Below are 24,370 nucleotides of genomic sequence, written 5' to 3'. Positions count from 1 at the left end.
TAGCTAGTAGTTTAGTTTACACAGAAGCCAAAGTCATAGACAATTAATCACACTCTCTTTATTTTTAACTTTGCATAAAATATATGCAGATTTTGTCAAGGCTAAAAACTACTAATTGATTTAGTATAGCCATTTCAACAAGCTATAGACCAACCATAGTTTTCTCAGTTTTTTGACATTTCAAACATTAAAACGTTTAAAGTATTACTATTATTTATTTTTGGGGGGTTTGAAATCACCTATCTTACATGCCTTAATATATTAAATTAATAATTCAGTTATAGCATATACTCAGGAGAATTCTGTTTTAAAGATTGTAGGGGAAATTTTTTAAAAGTTCAAGGCATAGTTTTGGTTTTAAATGAATTTATTCAATGTCAGGTGACAGAGTATAATGATGAAATAATCAAGTGGAGCAAATAATCTGTAGAGAGCAAGGAATGTTTTAAAGAAACATGCTAAACTGTGGGAAGGGCTGGTGGGAGAACTCAGCCTGGTGATGAGGTGTCTTTTATTGATGGTGAGCAGATGAAGGAGAGTAGCAAGGAAATGAGCCAGCTCATTACTGTAAATATCACTAGTTGGTTTGTGATATTTATGGACTGGCTTTAGAATCATTCTAGCATTGCTATATAAGTAATAAACTGTTACTCTATTGTTGGAATTTCAATTACTCCTCCAGCACATCTGGCACAAATTTGCTAAGAACCTAGCAGGTGCTCAAGAAATACCTACTGACTGATTTCATTCCTCATAAACTGAGATAGAGTTTCAGTTGCCAAGGATAGCAATGTATGAAAGAACCATAATTTTCCCTGATGAAACTTTACCAAAGTTTTTTTTATGGTGTTTAAAATTTTTATTAATTTGGTGAGGTTTTCCATCTATGTTAGCAATGTGAGTGGGACAGCACTTCTCTTTAGAGTGAAAAAAAAAATCAGTTAGCTACAAAAATATACAGTCACTTGAAACAAATTCCCTCAATATTTAACTACATTTTTCAGCATATTCACTTCTCTAAAAGCTACTGAGTAAGATTATTCATTCCTTCTGGTTTGTTTGGCTAAACTGCCAATTTTCCTTTTGGTATTTTGAGGGGCTAATTTTCCCACAGCATAATATGCGTAACTAAATCTCCAGCTTTTCACTGATCTTCAGATGATTTAGAAGTTTCAAAAAACATCAGTTGTAGTATTACTTATTTTATTTTACTTAAATGAATTAGAAAATATAATGCATAAAATGTCTTTGGTAGAAGAAAATCATTATATATTTTGGTCAATTTAAGGAGAGAGTACTTTCCACTTAGACTGTATGGCATGATATGTTTTTCTTAATATTTTTTAATGTTTCATATTCCACAAGCTTCTTACCCTGCCTAGCTTCTTTGATTAAATAGTACATTTTATTCTTTTCCAAGGTTTCTTTTGCTGCCATTATTAGTGATACGAATTTTCACATTCTTCTTACTCAGTTATTCTGGTGGATTCTATTCTGTTTCCTTCCCTCAGTTTCTTTCTCTTGAACTTTGATTCAATCCTTGTAATTCTAATATTTTTATATAGATGACTAACATGGGATTTCTTTATTCTTTCAAGTCTCATGATTTCCCAACAGTGTAGTCCAGTGAATTTTTCTTCTCTCTCAAACATTCTCTCTGTCTCTCTGTCTCTGTCTGTCTCTGTTTCTGTCTCTCTCTGTCTCTCTGTCTCTCTCTTCCTCTCTGTCTCTCTCTCTGTCTCTGTCTCTCTCTCTCTCTCTTTCTCTCTCTCATAGTTTGGCTAAAACAAACTTTTAGAGAAGGGAAACAGAGTGTGAGGATGAGGGTAGGGTTTAGTTTCTCTGTGAACACTTCCTATTTTGCCTCCCTAAAAAGTTTTCAAAGCCCCATCAGCTTAATGTGGATATCAAGGGGTCCCTCGAGAGTAAAAAGTTGTATGATGAAAATATTAGATGAAGGGAGGAGGTATAGAGGAAGAAAGGCCCCAACATTTTTGTACATTTTTGTCCATGTTTTTGGCACTTGAGGATTGACATTTTCAAAGAGAAATTGGCAAAAAGTGGTGAAGATTCTGTATCTAAAGAGCAGAAAGTTAACTTTTCTTATGCAATATAAGTATACTGTTGTCTCTAGTTTAGCCAATTATGAACACTTGGGAAAGTCTGGTATTAGTATATTGGATAGATTAAAAAAAAAATTTAGAAGAATACAAACTTTAAGACCAATGTTTAGCACAGAGCCTGGTGCCCAGTAAATGCCCATCTAATTTGTTGACTGAGTCAATGAAAGAATAAATGAATGCAATGTGGTCTCTGCAAAATATTATCAATAATATTAATGATGACAGGAAAGAGAAGTCCTAGATGACAATAATAACAAGGAAAACTTCCACAAACCCATATTTATTTATTTATTTATTTATTTATTTACTTACTTACTTACTTACTTACTTACTTACTTACTTTTTAAGGCCACATAGAGCTTTAGGGTTATAAAGGAAATTTGTATAACTTTTTTCTTGACCCAAAGCCACCTTGTTTCTTTGGAACTTTCCCATATGAAGAAACTATGATCTCTGTACTTTCATTGGCTGTGCCTTTGACTCAGTTTTGTTATTCGAGTTATCTTTGTCTTCTAATGTAGATGGGTACTCGATAGGAGGTGAGAGTCATGCTCAACTCTGTTGTTCAATTTATACTTGGAATACAAGGAAATGTTCTCTGGTTTTATGTGAAAAAAAGAAAAAGGGATCTAATCAATACCTTTCTGAGAACTGGTTTGAATGGAGAAGATTTGATAAGGGCTTTTGGCTGACAAGAAGAGAAAAAGAGGTCTTTTGAAAAGTGCTTCCCAGGAAAGTCAGCAAGAGCCGGACAACCATATTGGATAGTTATATTCTTAGAGGAGATTTTAAACTGAAAAAAAATAAATGTAGGAGCAACGATGACTGGGTGCTTGACCTCCACTGGCTGCTCCTTCCATGAAGAGAGGAGCCCATGATTTCTTTTGAAAAAAGCCAGGTTGTATTAGGTTGAATCATGTTGAAAACACCATTTTTGCTAGTCAAATTGATTTTTAAAAAGGTCAAAAATGGTCTTTTGAACTGACGAGGAAGTCTGGATCTGACTTAAAATGGTCTTCATCAGCTGACTCCTTTTGACAACAAAACAGGTAAATAGTAAAACATTATTTTAGTAGTTATAGAAATGTCAAGGATTTTAAAATTTGTTAGTTTGTTTATATGTTTTCAAGACAAAGATTTAGATGGGAGCTGAGAATTTCAAATCCTTAGAGCTATAGTTGGTGTGCCTAGAACTAATAGTGGCACATCCTCTGTTCTCTGTGGGCATCTTAATGCTCTTAGTAGGACTGTTTTGTTAGTTTATTCTATTTTGACTTGAAACAGTTGAGGCTTGTACAGATGCAGAGCTTCAACAGGCACTCTCCCCGGTGCATAGCTCACTATTATTGCTTCTGCAAGCAAAAAGCCACTTTACTAAAACCTTAGCTGATTCTGAAAAATGTTAACATGCTTTCTGCTTAATGTTTGCCAATGGGCTGATCTAAAAATGGTACCAAGGAGGTTACCTATTATCCACAGAACAAGAATACATTTTCTGGACTGAAATAGATTATGTTCAATGGGGACTTGATCTGCTGACAGAAAGTTATATTAGTATCCTTGAGCGATTCATAAAAATAGAATGAGATTTTATATGGAAAATCCTGTTTTTTTTTTTTTCTGTTAATTCAAAAAGCAAATCTCTCCTTTAGTAGCATTCAATATTTAAGTTCTTTTTCTCTTATACTTATTTTTCCAGGTTTTTCTTTATGAATTGCATTTATATTTTAGAACTCCATAAATAATTCACTTTTGCACATTTGCAGTGGATAATATCCCTTGTACCATACCCAAATTTATTTTATCAAATACATCACTACATATACTTTAAAGCAGTATATTAAAGCATCATTGAGATAGGGTAAGAAAAGATTAAAAATCATTTTTTCAATGAAACATGTATATTTTTTCCTGTGATCTTCAAATTCCAAGCAAATTGAAAAAATTTTTTTCAAGTAACGTATAATGGGTAGATTAACTTAGTCCTTGCTTAACTAAGTTTATGCCTATTGTCCTTGTGACCTACCCAGGTTAGCATTTGTTCTCGACAAAAGTATCCAATCTTGACAAATAGACTAGATAGTTATTCTAATGATGAAGCAAATGTAAAAACACAGTCTTCTTCTAGTGTTGAAAATTTTCCTAAGTATTTAAGTTAAATGTTTCCAAATAGCAATCTAGATATATGGGACAGTAATGGGTGTGTTATAATGTAGTTAAAAGTTAAAATTACAATCAATAGTTTCAGAATTCCATGAGATAAATTGAGATAATTATTGGTTGTAATTAACTTCCTGGTTACTCTCTAGCCATTTTGTAGCCATCAAGTGGGACTAGCTACTCATAGTATTAGTAATCATAGCATTATAAAGTATCAAAGTTCAACAAACATAAAATTGAAGAAAACAGAGAAGTAGAAGTATCTCAAGTCGTCATTGTGCTGCCATGTTTGTATAAGATAAAGGCCAATTTTTCTATAATGTAAGACAAATAGATACTGTTGCTTTGCTCTCAAGCATTTTGTTATCAGACTTCCTTGTTTTGGAAAAAAAAAATCAAACCAAGATACAGAAAGATGTAAAATTTGGAGTTGAACCACATAAGATGAAATCAGAAGAAGGAAAATGAGAAGAGAAATAATGGATAAGATGTCTTTTTTCCCATGTCACTTCTGGGGTCTGCTTTATGCATTACCTAAGTACTTCAATTTTTAGGGAATTTTTTTATGAAGCACTGACTGAGAATATCTTAAAGTTTCATCATAGGTTTTTGCCTGATTGAGAATAGATGCTAGACTTGTATTGAAAAGAGAGGTACAAATCCTATTGTCACATTCTGGATAGACTACTGCTGTTTTTTGGGATTATAGTATTCTGCTTGATAGACCTGATTTAGCACAGCTTAGTACAGCCTGATTCATTAGAGATCTTTATGTCTCAGAAATAGCTACATTAAAAGTGAATATTATATACGTTTATTCCAGGCCAATCTGCCAGCACAGTAGAATGAGCACAATCATACACTCTCAGCAATTCAAGCCATGGGATGAACTTTGTTATAGCTTTTTCACCAGCTCACTATAATATTCTTATAAAGTCTGAAAGCTTTCCACAATCTGATTATTGTATATATACTACCATGTTCATTCTTTGTGTCATTAATATCCTATTTTCTGGCTAAGGTTCTCTTTATTTATGATAATAGTTTGATAGATTTCCAAAGGATAAACAAATGTGATTATTTTAATTGTTAAAGTAAAACTTGAATGTTTATTGGAGGTCTTATGGCTGTTTCAGATTAACTGAAATGGTTCATGGACTAGGCCTAGCTAGGTTCACATTAGAACAGTTTTAAAGAGTGCTGAAAAGATAAGGTTATTAGCCAGAAGCCTCCTGATCTATTGATGATAGGTGATAGATTAAGGTGACAAGAACATAGCTCCTGTATCACAATTCATTACCTCTTGTATCACAATTCATTTGGTATTGCCAATTCCACATGCATGTGCTCCATACCTATAATTCATGTAGGAAACTCCCATTTATCTAGGTACCCAAAGAACCAAAAACTAAATTATGTGAAAGCATTCTTCAGTAATGTTACATAGTATTATTTATACATGAATATGCCACAATATAGTTTTAGTGCTTGGTTTTTATGATATCCAAATGCTTTGAAAATTGGCAGTGCATGAGTAAAAAGGGATTCTGTTAAGCACACAAAAATTTAATCAGAAACTCATTACAAAGTTTAATTTCAATGTTCAGTTTTTTTGCAATCCACCAACTTGACATTAAGAGTTATTCCATTCCTCTTTTTAGACTGATCATTTTAACTGTTCCCTTCCCAAATACTCCACCAAGCAGACAAAGATTGCCTGTGAAACCCAAATTTCAGGCTTTTTGAGGCGTTACTGGATGTTACCAAAAATGTGTTGTGCCAGAATATATTTTTGGAGATAGTTGCAATGAGACCCCTTTCATTCCCCACTCCCCACTGGCCATCCACATGCATTTCTTGCAATGTGAGGTGGAGTCGATGTTTCCTCATTCTTGAATTAGGGTGGGCCTGTGACCACAGTAGAAGTAGTGCTATATGACATTGAGGCTGGCCCTCTTGGACCCTGTTTCTTGGCTCCAGCCATTACACTATAAGGAAGTCCAGGCCACATGGAAAGACCACAGGTAAGGTATTCCAGCTGACACCTCCAGCATCAACTGCCAGGCATGTGTGAGGACACCTTCAAGTTGACTCCAGTCCCCGAAGCTCTGACTGAAATCTGAATGAGAGTCTCCTAGCTGAGTTAAAATGATTGCTGTTGCTTAAAGGCATGATTGTTTAGGGTGATTTGTTATGCAGCACTAGATACCTGGAAAACACAGGGTTTTAAGTCAGACATGCTCCAGTTCAAATACTTAATCAACCTCTTGCTAGTAAAATATGTCAGCCGAGGCCTTACATTTCTCAAATTCTCTTTATCTTACAGATGTTTAATCTGGAATACTGTAGGTGCTCCATAAATATGAGTTTTCTCTCCCTCCCTCCTCCCTCCTCCTCCTCCCTCCCTCCTCCCTCCCCTTCCTTCCTTCCTTCCTTCCTTCCTTCCTTCCTTCCTTTTTTCTTTTATCTTTTCCTCTTTTGCTTGCTTACTCCTTTCCTTCCTATATAAATTCAACTGAGTGCAGCTGCTTTTGTGATGGGCCATTTTAAACTGGAATATGTTAGTGCCAGGTGTGGATTTAATTGGACCTTTACTTAGAACGCAAGCAGACAGAAATCAGGATGCATTTTTTTTTTTCAGTGAAAACTGCTGAATCACTGGTTCCAAAATTGGCATAAAATATGCTCAGACCTTCCACAGACGGCGTGTGTGATGTGATCAAGTGCTTTGGGAAATGGGCTAAACACATTTTTAAAAAAGGAATGTTTCCATCAGTTCACAGTGAACATTATTTGAATTCAGTTCAGGAGAAGTAAATCTTAAAAAGCTAGATAAAGGAAATGAAGGCATGAACAACATGTTATTTGTAGGGATGACATACATTATCTCCTTGGCAACTGCAGCGCGGCATGCAATTTGGCAATCTATGTTGTGTCATCTTGGATGCCTGGAAGTCACTGTTTCCTATGGAAACAAAGGAAAGAACAACATGAGAAAGAGAGTTCTGATTTTAGTATGCTGGGAAAGTATTTTAAAACTAAGAAACCAGCAGGCTTCTACAGCATAACTAGAACTCAAAATGGCATTAAAATTTCTCTTATTAATTATGCTTTAGAGTGTGGATTATATCGAAATTTCTTTTTTGGCCCTGATGAGATTTTTATTCATGTTTTGTGGTCAAATGATGACTCAAGACATTTATGTGGAACTTTCGATGCACAGGTGTTTAGTAGGTTATGCACATTCATTTATTTATTCATTCAACAAAAATTTGTCAGGGTCTAATTTGTGCCAGACATTGTGTTTGGTTTTGAGGCTATGTAGACCCTTCACCTTATATCTTACAACAATCCTGTCATATCCATGAAATATTGTGCATTTCTGTATGTGAAGTGAATCAATAATTTAGCAAGCATTCCTTTAACCCTAGCCTGGAAAGTCCATCATATTGGGAGCTAAGAGATAGTAGAAATGAACCACATGGCTACATAATACTTGATAGGACATAAAACAATTTCATCATGGCTTTTCTTTGGTCGATAATTTCAGTGAACTTTCTCAGGTATAGTCAGCTTGTTTTCATCAACTGCCTCCAAAGGAATGGCTTCCAAATATTTATAATAGTGACTCATGCTCCATATAATTTTATTTTATAGGTAATTTGATGAAATTGAATGTCTTTAATAAAGGAAGCAGATTGCAATGTAGCTGGCTAGAGACTAAAAGTTTCCACTTCGATGAAATTCAAAGAAGTTTCAATATTATAAAGTGTTACAAAGGCAGCCTAAATGGTTGCAATGCTACTGCTTGATCACAGCAGGAGAATGATATGGCTGGTTACATGAGATTAAAACATGACATCATTGTTGCCAGGATCATCCATGGACCATTGGAAATTCTTCCACAATCGTGCTGGTGATAAAGACTTGAGATTTACTGTGTAGCAGAAACGGGTTAAAAAGTCAATACTTTCCAAGGATAATCTTGCCTTTTATTGATCTCTGTTTCCAAAGCATTGTCTTTACTGCTTGCCGATTCTACTTTCACTCCCAACCTCATCACAGCAGAAGGTACAGCATTTATCCACATTTTGGAGGCCTATTAAAAAATGACTCCAAGGCAGACACCTAAGGTCTGCCAAGGAGTCTCACAAAACAGCCTTCTAGGCTGACCTTCCAAATAATGATTTCAGGTATTCTTCTACCATGGAGGAATAGAAGCCAGATGCCTGATTTTATAATTCCAGTATTAAAATTAATGGCCAGATTCACTTCCTGGATTTCTTCCCCAGGGGGTCTTATTTTACTATGCCCTTTCTAAAAGCAGTATTTCAGCTTAGAATTTTCTTGAGTTTGTGGGTATATTCATGGAAGATTTAAATAGCATTGCAGCTGTACAGAAAAGCTGTTCTTGTGTGTGCTTTGAAAATCAGCTTTTCAATAACTGATAGCTTTAGAACCGTGATTGAGAGGAAAAATCCAGTCCTTGTTAAACAAGCTATTATTGCCACAGGCTATGTGTTTAAAGCAGTTTGAAGAAAGAGAAGCTCACATTTCTCATCACTTTGTTCCTGGAGAGGCAGGTTGGTGCCCATAGGCCTCATGTTTTTCTGTGTAGCATGTAATGGGAAAGAGAAAGGTGGAGGTTGATCCAGGAGCAATCATTTAGTCATACTTTTAAACAGGCAGATTATATGAAATAGGAGAGGAAAGGCATTTAATTCTGGTTATCGCTTAATATTCCAGGACTGACTCATTAAACAGTCCATTAACTACTGTAGTGTCCCAGGAAGTATAATCTAGATAGAATAAATGACTGTCATCTGGTTTTCAAGTGGATTTAAAAGTGCTGCTTTTGGCTATATAGCTTTGCCAACTACTTATCTCCCGAGACACATTGTGTGAGGCTCATTTTTGCTATGTTGAGTGTACAGGAGGGAATGATTTTGTTGTTGATGTATTTCAATACAGTTTATTCATCATTTATTTATTATTTATTCATCTGAATTATTTTTATTGAATACTTCTTAGTGCTTGGTTCTGTGCTAGTCAGTGGGGAAAGGAAATTCAGTCAGGAGGGGCAATCGTGCAGTATGCTGCATGCTGGGCAAGGACAAAAGCATAGGAAGCTGTGTGAAGACACAACACTGTGGATTAGAGGGTCTGTGTGTGTGTGTTTTGACAGGGGAGTGGATTCTGGTGAGGGTGGTGGGAGTGTCAGGTTAAACTTCTCAGAGGAAGCAAAAGCTAAGCTAAGGAAAAAAGGCAGTGAGAAGAGAATGTACAAAGACCCAGAAGCAGGACAGTACAGCTCACTCTTGTAGAACAAAATGAAGACATCCTGGGTAGAATCCAGGTGTTTTCATTGTGTTTCTTCCCAGGCAGACTCTGTTGCAAGAATCTGTGTGCAAGCAATTTATTTTTGAGGTGATCTCAAGAAGCATTATGAGGGAAGTGGAATGGAAAGGAAAAATATCCAATAAAGTATGATTAATGAGCCAATTTACCACTGTGTGCTCATCATGCTAGACTTTTAGGACATGTGTGGAACATGCCTCAGAACTGTTCCACTGAGTGGCAAAGAAGTCAGGGGTACTTATTTACTAACTCTTATCTCTTATTGTTTAGGTTTACTCAAAGAATGTTAACTTGTTTGCTCTTCTGATCAAACTCTCTTCTCCACTCCAGCCAAACTCCTATAGACAGAGCACCCCTTAGGCAGAGAAAGAGAATAAAATATCAGTTTGTATAGAGGAACATTCTGGTAAACCAAATGAGTACAAAGCAGGCACCAACAGCATGTGCCACACTAGGGTACCTGGTGTGGTTATGAGGAGAGTTTGGGAAGAAAAAGGAGATGAAGCTAGATTGGGGGCAGGGCCCAGATCATATAGGTGGTTGTGCTTTATAAGATTTTTTTTTTTTTCTGAAAACAGTGGAGTGCCAATGGACAGAATTTAAGCAAGAAAGTGATATGATCAGATTTGAAATAGATAAATATTATTTTAGTGAAGAGTACCACTGTGTACTCTTCAGACAGAAAAGTTTCCTAAGTATGTTAATAGCTTATGCAGTAGCCAAGTGAGAAAGTTTGAATGCCACACGGGTAGATATGTTGGACTTTTCCCCAACTTTTGTATCACCAGAGCCAAGAACAGTGCCTGACATATAAATAGGCACTTAATAAATATTTATTGAATAATTGAATGAATAAATATATAGAAGGATGAATGAATAAAAGTTTGCTATCCCTCTAGGACATCTGAATGATCTCTTGCTGGATGTATGGGTCTATAAGTTAAAGAAGAAAATTGAAAAGTAGACATTGATTTTTTATGATATTGACATAAAGATGGTAACCCAAGCCACTGGTTAGGTTTATTCACTGAAAAATTGAAAAAACTGTGATTTCCAAGAGTTGAACCCTATGGAAAGATAACATTTTAGGATTAGTTAGAAAAAGAGTATCTCACACTTGAGACTAAGAAAGGCAAGTGGAACATTACTGGATTACTAGAATTTGGGGGAAAAATTTAAAGAAAGAAGTGATCAATAATGTTAAATGCTACTAAGACAGTATGACACAGATTTTAAGAACATATTGGAATAATCCACAGAAAGTTTCAAGGGAAAGATGGTTGTAGAATTAAAATGTGTTGGAGGAAAAATGACAGATGAAGAAGTGGGAACAGTATGTGTAGACAAATTTTCCTCAAACTGTCAGTGATAGAGAGTAGCAACTGGAAGGGGTCTTAGGTTCGAGGAACTGTTGGAGTTGATATTTTCATTTGCTTCTTTGTAATCTGAGGGAAATTTTAGTACATTTTATGTTATGAAAGTGAAAATATTTTAAAAATTTCTAATATAAATAAGTAGAACAATATCTACAGAATTCTTGATTTCATGCCTCTTCAAGCATCCAACAGCCCAGAAAGAAACCTTTTTAAAAGGAAAACCTTAAGTATCTCTTCCTGCAATTGGCACATCTGGGCAAGCTGGTTTTAGCTGGTTCTTAGCATTGCTCCAAGGAATGGCACTGATTATCTCCACCAAGGAGTAGGAAATAAGATAAATTTTGAACGGAGCACAATATGTAGGATTCTCATAAATTTTCAACATTTTCTGAGATGGATACAGTATTTATTTAACATTTGGTTCTCTTGGAAAAAAATACAGTGAATATCAGTACAGAAATCATGGAAAATTCTATAGCAGTATTTTACCTCACAGGGACTATCCACATATCTGTCTTAGACTATGAAATAATAACAATATAATAATAATATTTGATAAGTACTGACCACTTACTGTATTCTAGGCAATTTGTTAAGTACTCTGTGGATACTACTCCATCAATAACTCTAAAAAGTAGTTATTTTTTTTAATTTTTAAAATTTTCATATTTTTATTTTTAAAAATATAGTTGAAATACACATTTATATAACTTACAAGTGATCACCTACATAAATCTAGTATGCATCTGACATGATATATACTTATTAGAATACTACTGACATTATTCCCTATGCTATACTCTACATCCCCATGACTATTTTGTTACAACCAATTCGTATATCTAAATACCCTCGCCTCTTTTCCCATCTCTCACTCCTCAATCTGGCAACAATCAAAATGTTCTCTGTATCTGTGAGCTCATTTTTATTGTTTATTGATCCTATTCTCTAGATTCCACGTATAAATGAAATCAAATGACATTTGTTGTTCTCTGTCTGACTTACTCCACTCAGCACGATACCCTCTAGGTCCATTCATGTTGTTGCAGATAGCAAGATTTCATTCTTTTTTTATGGCTGAGTAATAGTCCATTGTATATATGTACCACCTTTTCTTTATCTGTTCATTCACTGATGGAAATTCAGGTTACCTCCATATGTTGGCTATTGTAAATAATGCTGCAATGAACATATAGATGCACATCTCCCTTCAAAGTAGTGTTTTGGGTTCGTTTGAATAAATATCCAGAAGTGAGATTATTGGGTCCTTCTTTATCTCTTGTTAGAGCCTTTGTTTTAAAGTCTATTTTGTCTGATATTAGCATTTCTACCCTAGCTTTTTTTTTCTTTGTTTCCATTTTCATGAAATATCTTTTCCCATCTCTTAACTTTCAGTCTGTGTGTTTTTTGATCTGAAGTGAGTCTCTTGCAGGCAACATATGAAAAAGTCTTGTTTTCTTATCCATTCAGCCACCCTATCTTTTAATTGGAACATTTAATCCATTTATATTTAAAGTAATTTTTGAAAGATATATAGTTATATAGTTATTGCCATTTTGTTATTTATATTTTTATTTATTTTTTCATATTTCTTCTTAAAGAAGTCCCTCTAACATTTCTTGTAATTCTGTTTTGGTGTTGAAGAACTCCTTTAGCTTTTTTTTTTTTTTAATCTGGAAGCTTTTTATCTGTCTTTAGACTTTAAATGATAGTTTTGCTGAGTAGAGTAATCTTGGTTGTAGGTCCCTGCTTTTCATCACTTTGAATATTTGTGCCAATCCCTTCTGGCCTACAAAGTTTCTGTTGAGAAATCAGCTGACAGTGTTATGGGAGCTCCCTTGTAGTTAACTAACTGCTTTTCTCTTGATGCTTTTAAGATTCTCTTTGTCTTTAACCTTTGGCATTTTAATTATGATGTGTCTAGGTATGGGCCTCTTTGGGTTCATCTTGTTTGAGACTCTCTTTGCTTCCTAGGCTTGAATGTGTATTTTCTTCACCTGATTAGGGAGGTTTTCTGTCATTATGTCTTCAAATAGGTTTTCAATCCTTGCTCTCTCTTCTTCTGGTACCCTTATGATACAAATATTGGTCCACTTGATGTTGTCCCAGAGGCCCCTTAAACTATCCTCATATTCTTGGATTCTTTTTTCTTTTTGTTGTACCGATTAGGTGTTTTCTGTTATCTTTTATATCTCTAATTTTATCCTCTACTTTATTTAATCTACTATTGATTCCCTCTAATGTACTTTTTATTTCAGTTACTGCGTTCTTCATTTCAGACTGTTTTTTTTTTTTTATGTTTTGGTTATGTATTGGTTGGTGTTTGCACATTAACGGGATGGAATGACTCTCAGGTCAATCAATTGCGAGGACTAGTTGTGAGTATAGTGTAGGAGCTGTTGTGCAGGGGCTGACCCTAGAGAGAAGGATTCACTTCAGCAGGGCTCTGGTGCCTGCTGAGTCTGTTATTTGGACAAGTCATTTGTGGAGGTGCCCAGGTGGTACTCTGGCTCAGTCTGAAGTGGCAACCAGACATGCAAGCTCTGGGGCCTCCTGAGAGGGGCTCTACCACAGGCCAAGTCCAGCTCCAGCCTGTGCCCTACTCAAGACCACTGGCATGAGCCACAAATCGATGCCCAGATGTCTTTCACCCACATCGGGCTTGGAGGTGCCTGAGAGGGGGCATACCTTGAACTGAGGCCAGCTGCCACAGTGCCAGTCTTGGGCCTGCTCAGCAAGTGGTACAGGGCATGTTAAGGCCAGATGTTGAGTGTTTGGTATTTGTGAACTTTTGAGAGATCCTAGGAAAGTCTGCAGTATGAACCAAGACAGGCTATGTGTATGGAAAAAGCCACTGAAAGCAGCTTGAACCTGCAAGTTGGGTTGGGCATGCTCTCAGAGAATCATCAGGGTGAGGCAATTGGGGTTATCCAGCTTGATGAAGACTCAGGTATAACACTCTGCCTAATTCTGCACTCTGGGACAGGGGAGAGCTAAACAAAGAAACAGTGCCCTCTGCCAGCACTTCTGTCTGGGAGAAAGCTGACCCTCCAGTCCTTGTTCTGAAGCCAGACAATTTAGTTCCTTCGCATATATCTTGCACATTTCAAGCTGCTGCCCCAACACTGGAACTCAGTGTGAGTGAATCCAGCAGTGAGTAATTTCATGCTGGCCATTTAAGAGGAATGCCTGGGACTTCCATAGCCCTCCATCTCACTCAACCACAATCTCCACTAATTTTTACAGCCAGGAGTTGTGTGTACTTCTCTTCCCAGCCCTGGTACACCAAGCTGGGGAGCCCAGTGTGGGGCTGGGACCCCTTGCTTTTCTGGGGAGGAATCCACAGCAAAGATATCCTTCCCAATGTTTAACTACCACACGTGGATGCGGGACCAGCCGAATTTGCATCTCTGCTCCTCCTACCTGTCTCAATGTGGCTTCCTCTGTACAGCCTCAGTTATAGACTTCTGTTCAGCTAGACTTCAGGCAATTCTCACTTATGGTTGTTCTGTAGATTAGTTGTAATTTTGACATGGTCATGAGAGGAAGCCAGCCCAGCATTTACCTATTCTATCATCTCTTTTACTCAAGAGAAATCTGGAGGACAGAGAGGCTAATTTTCTCAAAGTCACACCACTAGTATTTAGCAGAGTTCAAATCTTGAATCTACTTGATTTCAGAAGGTTCTGGTTTTGTTTAATATACTGCTATATAAGAATGATAATGAATACTGATATTTGGCAGCTTTTGGTTTTAAGATTTGTTGTATAGATACTTATAGAGGACACATTTCCCTTGCTGCCAACTAGAGAGTGGAGTCTTCTAGTTTCTGGTCTGCTTGGCTGAAGTGGTTATCTTGGTGATACACATTAATGTGCTGATAAGCCATTTGTTTCAAGTCGAAACTCAGATATTGGTTCAATTCATGCTACGTTTGCAATCTGCCTTTACTGAAGTGCAAAATTGACTTTCCTGTCATAAAGTGGTAGAAATGCAAAATAGTCTAATACCTTATATTCTTGCTCAAGTAAGATTATCTAGGCTCAGGGAAGTTTTAAAATTTTCACTTTGGATAAACAGCTGTTTCAGCATGAGAGACTTGTTCAATGGTTTTAATAATGCCCCATTGGAAACTCTAGTTGATAGAATGGTACTTACTCCTCAAGACAAGTCAAGTTATTTCCTGGAGATAAACCAAAATGGCTTCAGCTCTTTGGGCGGTTGTCTGTTTGACAATGTAAGAGCTACCAACCTGTGTCATGATAGAATATCAATTTGTTCTGCTAAATTCATGTGCTGTTTTACTGTAGATGGAGTAGATTTGTAATGAATTTTGTTACAGGATAATTTAATATATGCTTTATGACCAATTGACTGTGCTTCCATTTGTAAAGACTGGGGAAGGGGTAGATTTTGAAAATATAAAAGCATATACAGTAGGTGGCTTAATGAGTCCTCTTCAGCTACATACACATGTGCACAAGCATTTACATTATACATAATTTGGTGCATGCATTGTTGAATTTCATTAACTTTAATTATTTGTAGATAATTATGTGTTCGAAGAATCATTCTCAAGTCAGAAACTAGAGCTAGTGCTTATGTTGACAATTCCCCTGGGTTATAATTAAAGTTGAATTTGCAGCGTCCTATTAACTAGGAGATGGAGGGGAATATTTCAGGTTTACCATATATTTGAATAGTCAATTTTTAAACATCTTTGAAAGTGCTATATTCAAACTTAAAAGAAAGTTTGTAAAAGAAATATGGGGCACAGTTTTGCTCTTGTAGAAGAACATCATAAAAATATTTTTATTATATAGAAGATGCAGAATTTGAGTGGTAATGTAGATTCATTTTAAAACAACTTGAAGAGCAGGTTTCTTCAATTAAAAAATCTTTTCTCAGCTAGATTGCATTTGTTGCTAAGATAAAATTTTCTGTAGAATAAATAATCTAAATGTGGACCTATTTATATTTATAAACATTTATTTAGACCCGAATATAGAACATATCTAGGATACAAAATAATATCTTTAAGGACATTATGACAAACAAACAGCAAAGAAGTAGGAAGAATATTAGGAATAATGGGAACAAAAATAATCCATAAAATCTTTAGAACAATGTTCACACGTACTGGAAAAGAAGGATTAATCAGAAGATTTTTTGGTTAGATAATGTGAATGAAAGAGTAATACAGTATTTAGCTTCTAATAGAAATGAAATAAATGTAAACCATGTCCAAATCTGAAAACTGAGTTGTTTATAAATATCACTTACCTGGTTTGGGTTGTCTAGACATATTTCAGATAAATTATTTTCTGCTTTCATTCAAACCTGTTAATACATGTATTTGCTGTTGTAGCAGCTTCCTGAAGTAGTTAAAAGTATGGGTCTGGGATTCAAATCATGACTCTAACCCATTTTAATTGTCTGAACTTATGAGAAGTACCCAACTTTTCCAGGTTTCAGTGTCCACATTGGACAAATTAGAATATTAATACTATCCCCTGGGTGGTTATAGTAAATATGTGAGGTTATTTGTGAAGACCGTTTAATGTAGTACTTGGTCCTCACTAAGTGCTCAATACATAGTAGAGATGTAGATATAGATTCAAGGTTTCTGTTCTGGGAAGTACTAGCATCAGACATTAATTATGTTACACTAGTCCTTGACTGTAAAGCATTCCTTTAATCATCCATATCAAAAGAAAATATAAGTAAGATGAAAAAAGTAGTATTTTAGAACATACTCAGGGGGTCTCAAATTTTAATGGACAAGGAAGCTTATTGGCCTTTCTTATCTTTGTGCCACTGAGAGAAATCTTTGAAAATTGTCCCCACTACCATCAGGCACTTTCTTTCCTTCCTCCACAGTCTGTCTTTCACCTGATTAAGCTTACTCATCCCTAATGTTTCAGCTTATGTGTCACTTTCACAAAGAGACTTTCCCAACAATGAGGCTAGGTAATGTACTGATTAATTTCTCTAATGTTCTTTTATAGCATTAATTAATTAGATATATATATATATTTTTATAATTCCTGTGAAAATTTTCAAAAACTATTTTTTCACCCCATACTCCCAATACCCAGCAGAATAACTTGAAGTTGTACACTCAATGCATATTTATGGGGTGATTATATACATAATGATTTAGTGGGGTGAATCGATGCTTTTAATGAGTCCTTTATTGCTTATGAGTTTAATTTTGGACCTTCTATTATTCACTTCCAATATGAAATGAAGCATAGGACTTGAGTTTTTTTCCCTAAAAATGTATTTATTAAAGCTATTGCAAATGTTTAGTTTCAGTAGGTAAACCTTGTCTAATATTCCAGAGTAACTCAGCTTGGTTTAGGTAAGATTCTTGCCTCACCAAGCTGTGATTTTACAAAGGGTTGTGGCTGATAATGCTTGGGCTTTGGAATTCCACCCCACCCCTGGCAGAAGTATACCAATGATCTGGTTTTGATAAATTATTGCTTTTTAGGCAGTTCCCCTATTGCCTTTGCTGAAGCAGATAAAATTGTGACTCAGACTACTTGCTATGCCAGCCTCCTATAAAGTTGACATGGATCCAAATCTTTCTGGAGGGCTATTATAGTACAATTTCATTATAATCAAATCATATCAAGTCTATATTAAGAAAAAAGCATTGTACAAATGTTTTCTAAGTTTAAATGTAATTTTCTGAGTATTTTGAAACTGAAACAAATTATTTCCATACGATTATGTGGTGCTTTAAAAAATGAATTTATTTGGCTACCCAAGTTAACAATTGCAACGCCAAAAGAGTCCTTTTATGGTGTTTTATCAGGTGTTTACATATGTTAACTCTACTTTTAAGTATTAAAAAATATTCTTAATATAAATTGTGAAAAAATTATAAATTATGTTATTAATTATATCATCCCAATAATTTAAATAAATCCTCTGAAATTCATAATACTTGTACATACACTCACACATAAACACACACACAGAGTTACACATAAAGATTATAATCTGAAGAGAGGCAAAGTATTTAGGAAAAAATATTAGGTAATTAAAGAACGATCTGAGAAAAGTCCAAACTAGAAGGTCAAATAAAAGCCCCAGTGAACCGAATTTCTCTGATTTGGGTGAAGAAAAGCTAAAAGTAACTCAAGTTGTCCTGGAGAAATCTTATATCCAGGCAACTTGGACAGTTTAGGCAGAGGCTATCGATGCCCCTGCTTCATAATTTACTGACTTTCAACTATGCCATGTTGCCTCCATACAATTTTTTTTTTCTTTTTTTTAGGTGAGGCCACTCTTGGTTGACCTCACAGATTAAAAGGACCTTGTCAGCTTACAATCTCTTATTTTTTATTTATTTTTTATGCCTACAGCACCTGGTCTTCCAAGGTGGTTTCCCATCCAAGTACTAACCAAGCCTGACTCTGCTTAGCTTCTGAGACTGAATTTTTAACTAGCTTCCAGTGTTTATTCTTATAAACATTTAGAATGACTATAATGCTGCTTTTCATTATTAAACAAGAAAAGATCCATCCAGCCTAGTGTTTGCATTTGGAGAAAGTGTGTGGAGTGTTTTTTTGCCCTCTACACTCTCCAGGGTTACATTGACAGCAATGGTGAATGCAGCCCCCGAAGCAATTCTAGGTAGCATTCTGGTCAAGTCCATTTGACCAAGCTTAGAACTTCTGCTCTGATTACTGACGTCTCTGACAAAGAGATTTCCTCTACTAGAAACACATTTTTAATATACAAAGCACTGGAAAATAAAAAAAGAAACACTAGGATCACTATGAAACAAAATTAACCACAAAATCATGCATCTACAAGAAATTCTATTGTAAATTTTCAACTTCTAAATATGTAAATATGAAATGAATGAACTCTTTAAAATCTTGTTCTCTGATAATTCCAAATTGAAAATATAAATTTCTTATCCCAGTGCCTGATATTGAAGTGATATTTTCATAGCTTACGGAAATACAAATACTAACATTGAATTAAATGCTAACATTGGGAAGAAATGAAATAAAATAAATAGGAAACTCAGAATTTTCATTACTGCGTTTTGTTGTTCAATGTATGATAGAATCCCCTGGTATCTATTTATGAAATATTTAGCATGTTTATTTGGAGGGAATGTTTTTCATAAAACAATAGTGATAGTCTTCAGTAAATCATTACCTTGGATTTTAGTTTCAACTGCTTTACCATACTTGCTTATTTCCTTATTAAATAAGATGTGTGGCTAACCCCTAAAGCCCTTTCAAAAAGACTTTGAATAAATGTCTTTACATTATTGAAGTTTTTTGTATGTGACTCATTGATATTCTAGAAGATAAACGTGTTCATTATTAGCCTTGTTTGTTTTTAATTTAGATGAGTTAAATTATATTTTATTAAACTTCATTGGCTTCTCAAGCAAGCAATATGAATGTAGCTTGCATACTATAAGCCTTGTCTTAGCCACTTTATCTCATTGCTGCTAGAGTACTAAGTTGAGATGAATTTTCTTTTTGCAGTTGATAATATTTCTTTAGAAATTGTGTCAGATCGCAGTCATGATTGACGAATTGCTTGGATTTACTCCTGTGTGCTGTTGCTGCATTAATTTGTTGGTAATGTTTGAATCTGCCACCTTGCATCTCTATCCCACCAGTTTTCTTGCTTCGGGCTGTTGTGACTAATGACAAAATGATTTCAAACTAAATCATATTTTAAAAATTCAGATGATGCTTAGGTGCTTTTCTTGTTTGTAACCACTGTGTGTCTGCTGAATACTGATGGAGCAACTCTGTCTCTACCGACTGTTTGAAACATAACATTACTCTGACTGACACATTAGTTGTTCCAAAACCTGAAGGCTATGTGAATATTATTATTCCTAGTGGGTCCTGTGCCAGGTTGGTCAGCAGATTTCTCAATCCTTTCATGGTTTGTCATCATGGAAAATGACAACTTTTTCCATAGTAGACCTTAACATAACAGTACAAAATAACTTCAGTATCATTTGGCTGCTTGGCAGAGAGCAAAGATTTAAGCTTCAAATAGGTCTAATTTTGCTTTCCTTTTTGTAAATTCTGATATATAGATTACTGATAGAATTCTTAGGCATTCTAAGTCACACTTGGGATTGAGTCAAATAATTTCAATGCCTTACGCACTATCTGCAATCTTCTAGAAATCTGCCCCATAAACAAAGAAATCATAATCTGGAAGTTAGATAGAAAGCTTTTTATATTCTTTCTTTAATTTCCTTAATTCGAAAAAGAACCTTGATTCAGTATTATATCTATTTTATTAAAATGTATTAAAAATGAAGTAGGTGCTTCCAGTGTTTATTAGCCTAGAGCAATTAATAAGATAGTCTTTATACTCTAGAAGTTTACTAATCATTTTAAATTGGAAATAAAAATATTTGATCTTGTTTTCAGATGGCCATCCTGGTGACACTCTTCATGCTGTTTCCTCCAATTTCATAAAGTCTCTTGTTTCATTGATTCTTGTTTCCAATCTCCACAGACGAATCCTGTCTCTTTGGTTTGAGCTCATTTTTCTCTCCGGGCATGTTCTTTAAGTCTATGCTTACATTTCTTGATACTTATAACTTGTATAATAGTAGATGTTTTCAGAACATAATTTTCAAATTGCCAAAAATGTGACTTGTACAAATATGGAATGGGCGTATATCAGCTTTTTTCAACTCCTTAATTAATAAGGGAACCACTTAAATAATTAATCTGGTTCAAAATCTTTTTGAGGAATAGCTATAAGTAACCTGAAAAAAAGGAATATTAGATTAAGGTTGCTAGGTTAGATACAGAAGTGGGTAATATCATATCAGGCAACAAAATCATAATTTTTGTGGGCTTTTCTACTGGACAGGAATTTACAAGTTAACATGTAACTTCACAGTGTTTTGGCTCAAATCCAATATTAAATAGCAAAATCAAATTCAAGTAAATTCTCCTAGAGGCTTAATAATCCTTGGGTGGACTTGTTAAACAATGCTCCAATATGACATTGAAAGGATGGGTTGTAATCATTTCTGATTTCCAAGTCTTGAATAATTTTTAAACAATATGCTTGATGATTACAAATACTTGACTGATTCAAATGGATAGGTGTAGTTTATTAAGTTTTTTAATGCCTTCTCCACATTTATGCACCGAGAGGCTACATGACATGACAGAACATTCAGTAAGTAATTCACTGTATGACTTCCAGCCAGTCATGATCTTTCTGCTTTTATTTGACTCTGCTATAAAATGAGGAACTGAAATAAGTTGATCACTTAAAACTCAGTTGTAAAATACTGTTATTCTTTAAGAATGGCATTTTAAAAGGCAAAATATCTTGGTACTTTAACTAGGATGTAGAGTTAGGAAACAGGGCCCCTAATGGTCTTCAATAAATTCTGGGCTGGCCAGAATTATCCCAGAATGTCTAAGAAACTTCTCCTAAGAGGTTTTGCAATACCTCCTATTAGGATCTTTGATTTAATTGGTTTATATACCTCACCCAGTGCCACAACAATGTTGTATAATAAATAACTACAAATCCTCAGTGTCATACAATGAACATTTATTTTTACTCTCAAGTTTATGAGTTAACTGGAAAGTTCTGTTGATCTTGATTAGGCTTGGCTGGGCAATTTCTCAACTCTTAGCTGGGACAAACTCATGTGTCTAGTGGTCAATTAGCTGTTAGGTTCTAGGATAGCCTGACTGGGATGGCAGGTTCTGCTCAAAAGGATCTCTCTAGCAGGCTAGCCCAACTTTGTTCTTATGGCATTGGTAGCAGTGTTTTGAGAGAGAGTAGAAGCAACCAAGAACTATTAAGGCTGAATCTCAGAAATGACACACCATCACTTCTACGACATACCGTTGACCAAAGAAAATCATGAGAAAGTCTGCAGGGAAATAGACTCCTTCTCCTGGTGGAGGAGGCATGGGGCATTACAAGGGGTGTAAATATAGAGAAGGAGGCCATTTTTGTATTCAGTCAACTGTAAAGAACATGAGTTGAGATTTCAAGAAGTTTCAGAAGAATACCGATCTAGAGGGAAAGAAGATGGGGTATTATAAATGTTTTTGTGATTTATTCTGGGATGCAGTTATTAAATTTAGTTTTATACTTTCAGGTCTTACTTTCAAAATTCATTAAAGATGATTAGATCAGTGTTTAGGGCTCATTATTCCATATTACTGAGACAAAGCTCTTCTGAATACTATACCAAATGCTATATGAATGTTGAGATTTTCCAGTCTGGCTGATGGGAACATGCATGATTTTGAGCTTTGTGTATGCTAGGTACGAGTTCTTCTCATTTTTTTCAAGTGGTTCTTTTTGGAGACTTGGGTATTTCCTCTCACTCATAAACTGATCTGTGCTTAGCAAAATAATCAATGCGGACTATTCAGTTTTTAGAGTTTTCTCTTTCTTTAGCATATGCTTCTATGTTACATTTTCCTATGAACTTTAGCCATCTTGATTTCTCCAGATTTTCAGCTTCATCTCCTCAGTTCAGGACATCTGTTGGATTTGTCCTGGATTTCCTTTCCTGCACCACAGCATGGGAACACTCAAGTTTGTTTCTTCTCTTTCACTGATTATGATTCTATGTTGTCTAATGGCTAGTGTCTTGAAAAAACAGTTGTTTCCCATATTTTGTCCAGCTTTGATAGTCATTTCGTGCAGGAGAGTAAATTTAGTCCCTGTTATTCCATTTGGCCAAAAGTAGAAGTCTCCAATTCTCAGAATTTATTCTAAGGAAAACAATGGGTTTCTAAAGACTATGGGCAACCTAACTTTTGGTAGAAGACAATATGTCAATATCGGATTATATTTGAAAATACATATTCCTCTCCTGCTTGTCCAATTGGTCCTTTACTACTTTATTCCTTTTAGTCCTTAGTATATTTAGCATTTTGCCACACTTTGACCCTCCATTATGTTTTACTTTTTGTTATATTCTTGATTGTATCATGTGTGTGGATGTACATATTGTCTTACCAATGATAGTGTAAGCTCTTTAAATGTTGTGCATATGCCTTATACTTCACATTTTTCACCATTGTGTATAATGTTAAAACATTGTGTATAATGTTTTAGAATTAATGTTAATCAATTAACAATATTCTTTTCTATAAAAAGGGACTCAAAATCTGAGTATTAATTAAATGACATTTACTACGTGCTTTGTAAAGGAAAAGTGCAGGGTAAATAATGGTAATTTAGCTTTTAGGTTGAAGTCAATTGTGGTTTCAGTTGTCTCCACCAAAATTATGTGCCATATGTAGACTGAAATTTCTCATGAATTCAACTACACGTTGCTTAGAAGAATGCTCCAGGCTGACTTGAAGAATACTTTCTAAACCTTTCAGATCCTGTTTTGGCTCTCATTTTATGAAGTTTATTTTGTCTACTCACAAAACTTGAAGTCATAATTCATAAGTGTATGAGATATGGATCAAATGCTTTCAGATTGCTTGATGAGTGTGATACTGAGAAAAGATTGTATTTGTAGAATAAATATTTTTTCTAAAGTGAGTTCTTGATTATATATCATATTATATGTGCAATTTCTTTTAGGTTGGCTTCTACTAATCACATGCTTGTGAGCTGTTCTTCTCCCTCCCTCTCTTCTATTTCTCACCCATCATTTATTTCATAAAATGGTAGAAAGGGAAGGTATAGAAAGTAATAACTATATACCCTTAATATAAAAAAAAGACATGATTATTTAATAAATCATTTAAGCAATTGCTTTCCTTCATTAGTATGGACTATCTATACTTAGCTGCATAGTTATTTATTGTGCATGTCAAACTACAAAGAGAATTAATTTAAATATTTTCATGCATCTGCATTCAAATATAGTCTTGTTTTACACATAATATAATTTGATGAAAAATACTGAATTCGATTTTTATTTAATCACTTTTTATTGGTAAGTAATTTGAACTCAGATATTTATGCAGTGATATGATAATGCTATTTATATATCTAATACATTTTATTAAAATAAAATTTTTCCTTTCTATTTTCATTATTAATCATGGTAAAAACCTAAAATGCATTTGGATTTCTAGATTTAAATAACGTGTATGATTGCCTATATAATTTTATGAAAATAAATTCCAGGGATTTAGAAATGAAAGCTTTTGGAGTTTTTTTAAAGGAATGGTATGTGCACATAGATTGTTATTATTGTTGTTTTTCTATGCAAGAGAATACGTCAAGTTCTTCATATTTATAATGCAAACATATACAAAACTCATTGAAGTATATGCAACATATCACAGAATATTATTTACAATAAAACTGAGTGAATAAGTTTTACAGCTGTCA

The 24,370-nt window shown here is 34.8% G+C and overlaps 1 protein-coding gene and 1 long non-coding RNA gene across 4 annotated transcripts in view; one reads left to right on the top strand and one right to left on the bottom strand.

Moving 5' to 3' along the window:
- Positions 1–24,370, top strand: part of GABRA4 (gamma-aminobutyric acid type A receptor subunit alpha4) — an 80,443-nt gene that overhangs the window by 47,777 nt on the left and 8,296 nt on the right. The window lies entirely within an intron of this gene.
- LOC120588029 (uncharacterized) overlaps positions 6,265–24,370 on the bottom strand; it is a 43,238-nt gene continuing 25,132 nt past the window's right edge. Inside the window, exons 2-3 of the long non-coding RNA XR_005649121.1 lie at positions 7,166–7,248; positions 6,265–6,492 (exon numbers count right to left, since the gene is read on the bottom strand). This is a non-coding gene — a long non-coding RNA (uncharacterized LOC120588029). The remainder of the gene's footprint in view (positions 6,493–7,165; positions 7,249–24,370) is intronic.

Source organism: Pteropus medius, unplaced genomic scaffold (genome assembly GCF_902729225.1).
Source record: "Pteropus medius unplaced genomic scaffold, Ma_sr-lr_union100, whole genome shotgun sequence".
Classification (NCBI taxonomy): Eukaryota; Metazoa; Chordata; class Mammalia; order Chiroptera; family Pteropodidae; genus Pteropus; species Pteropus medius.
Note: the sequence above shows the minus strand (reverse complement) of the source record. Positions and strands in the feature narration are given on the sequence as shown.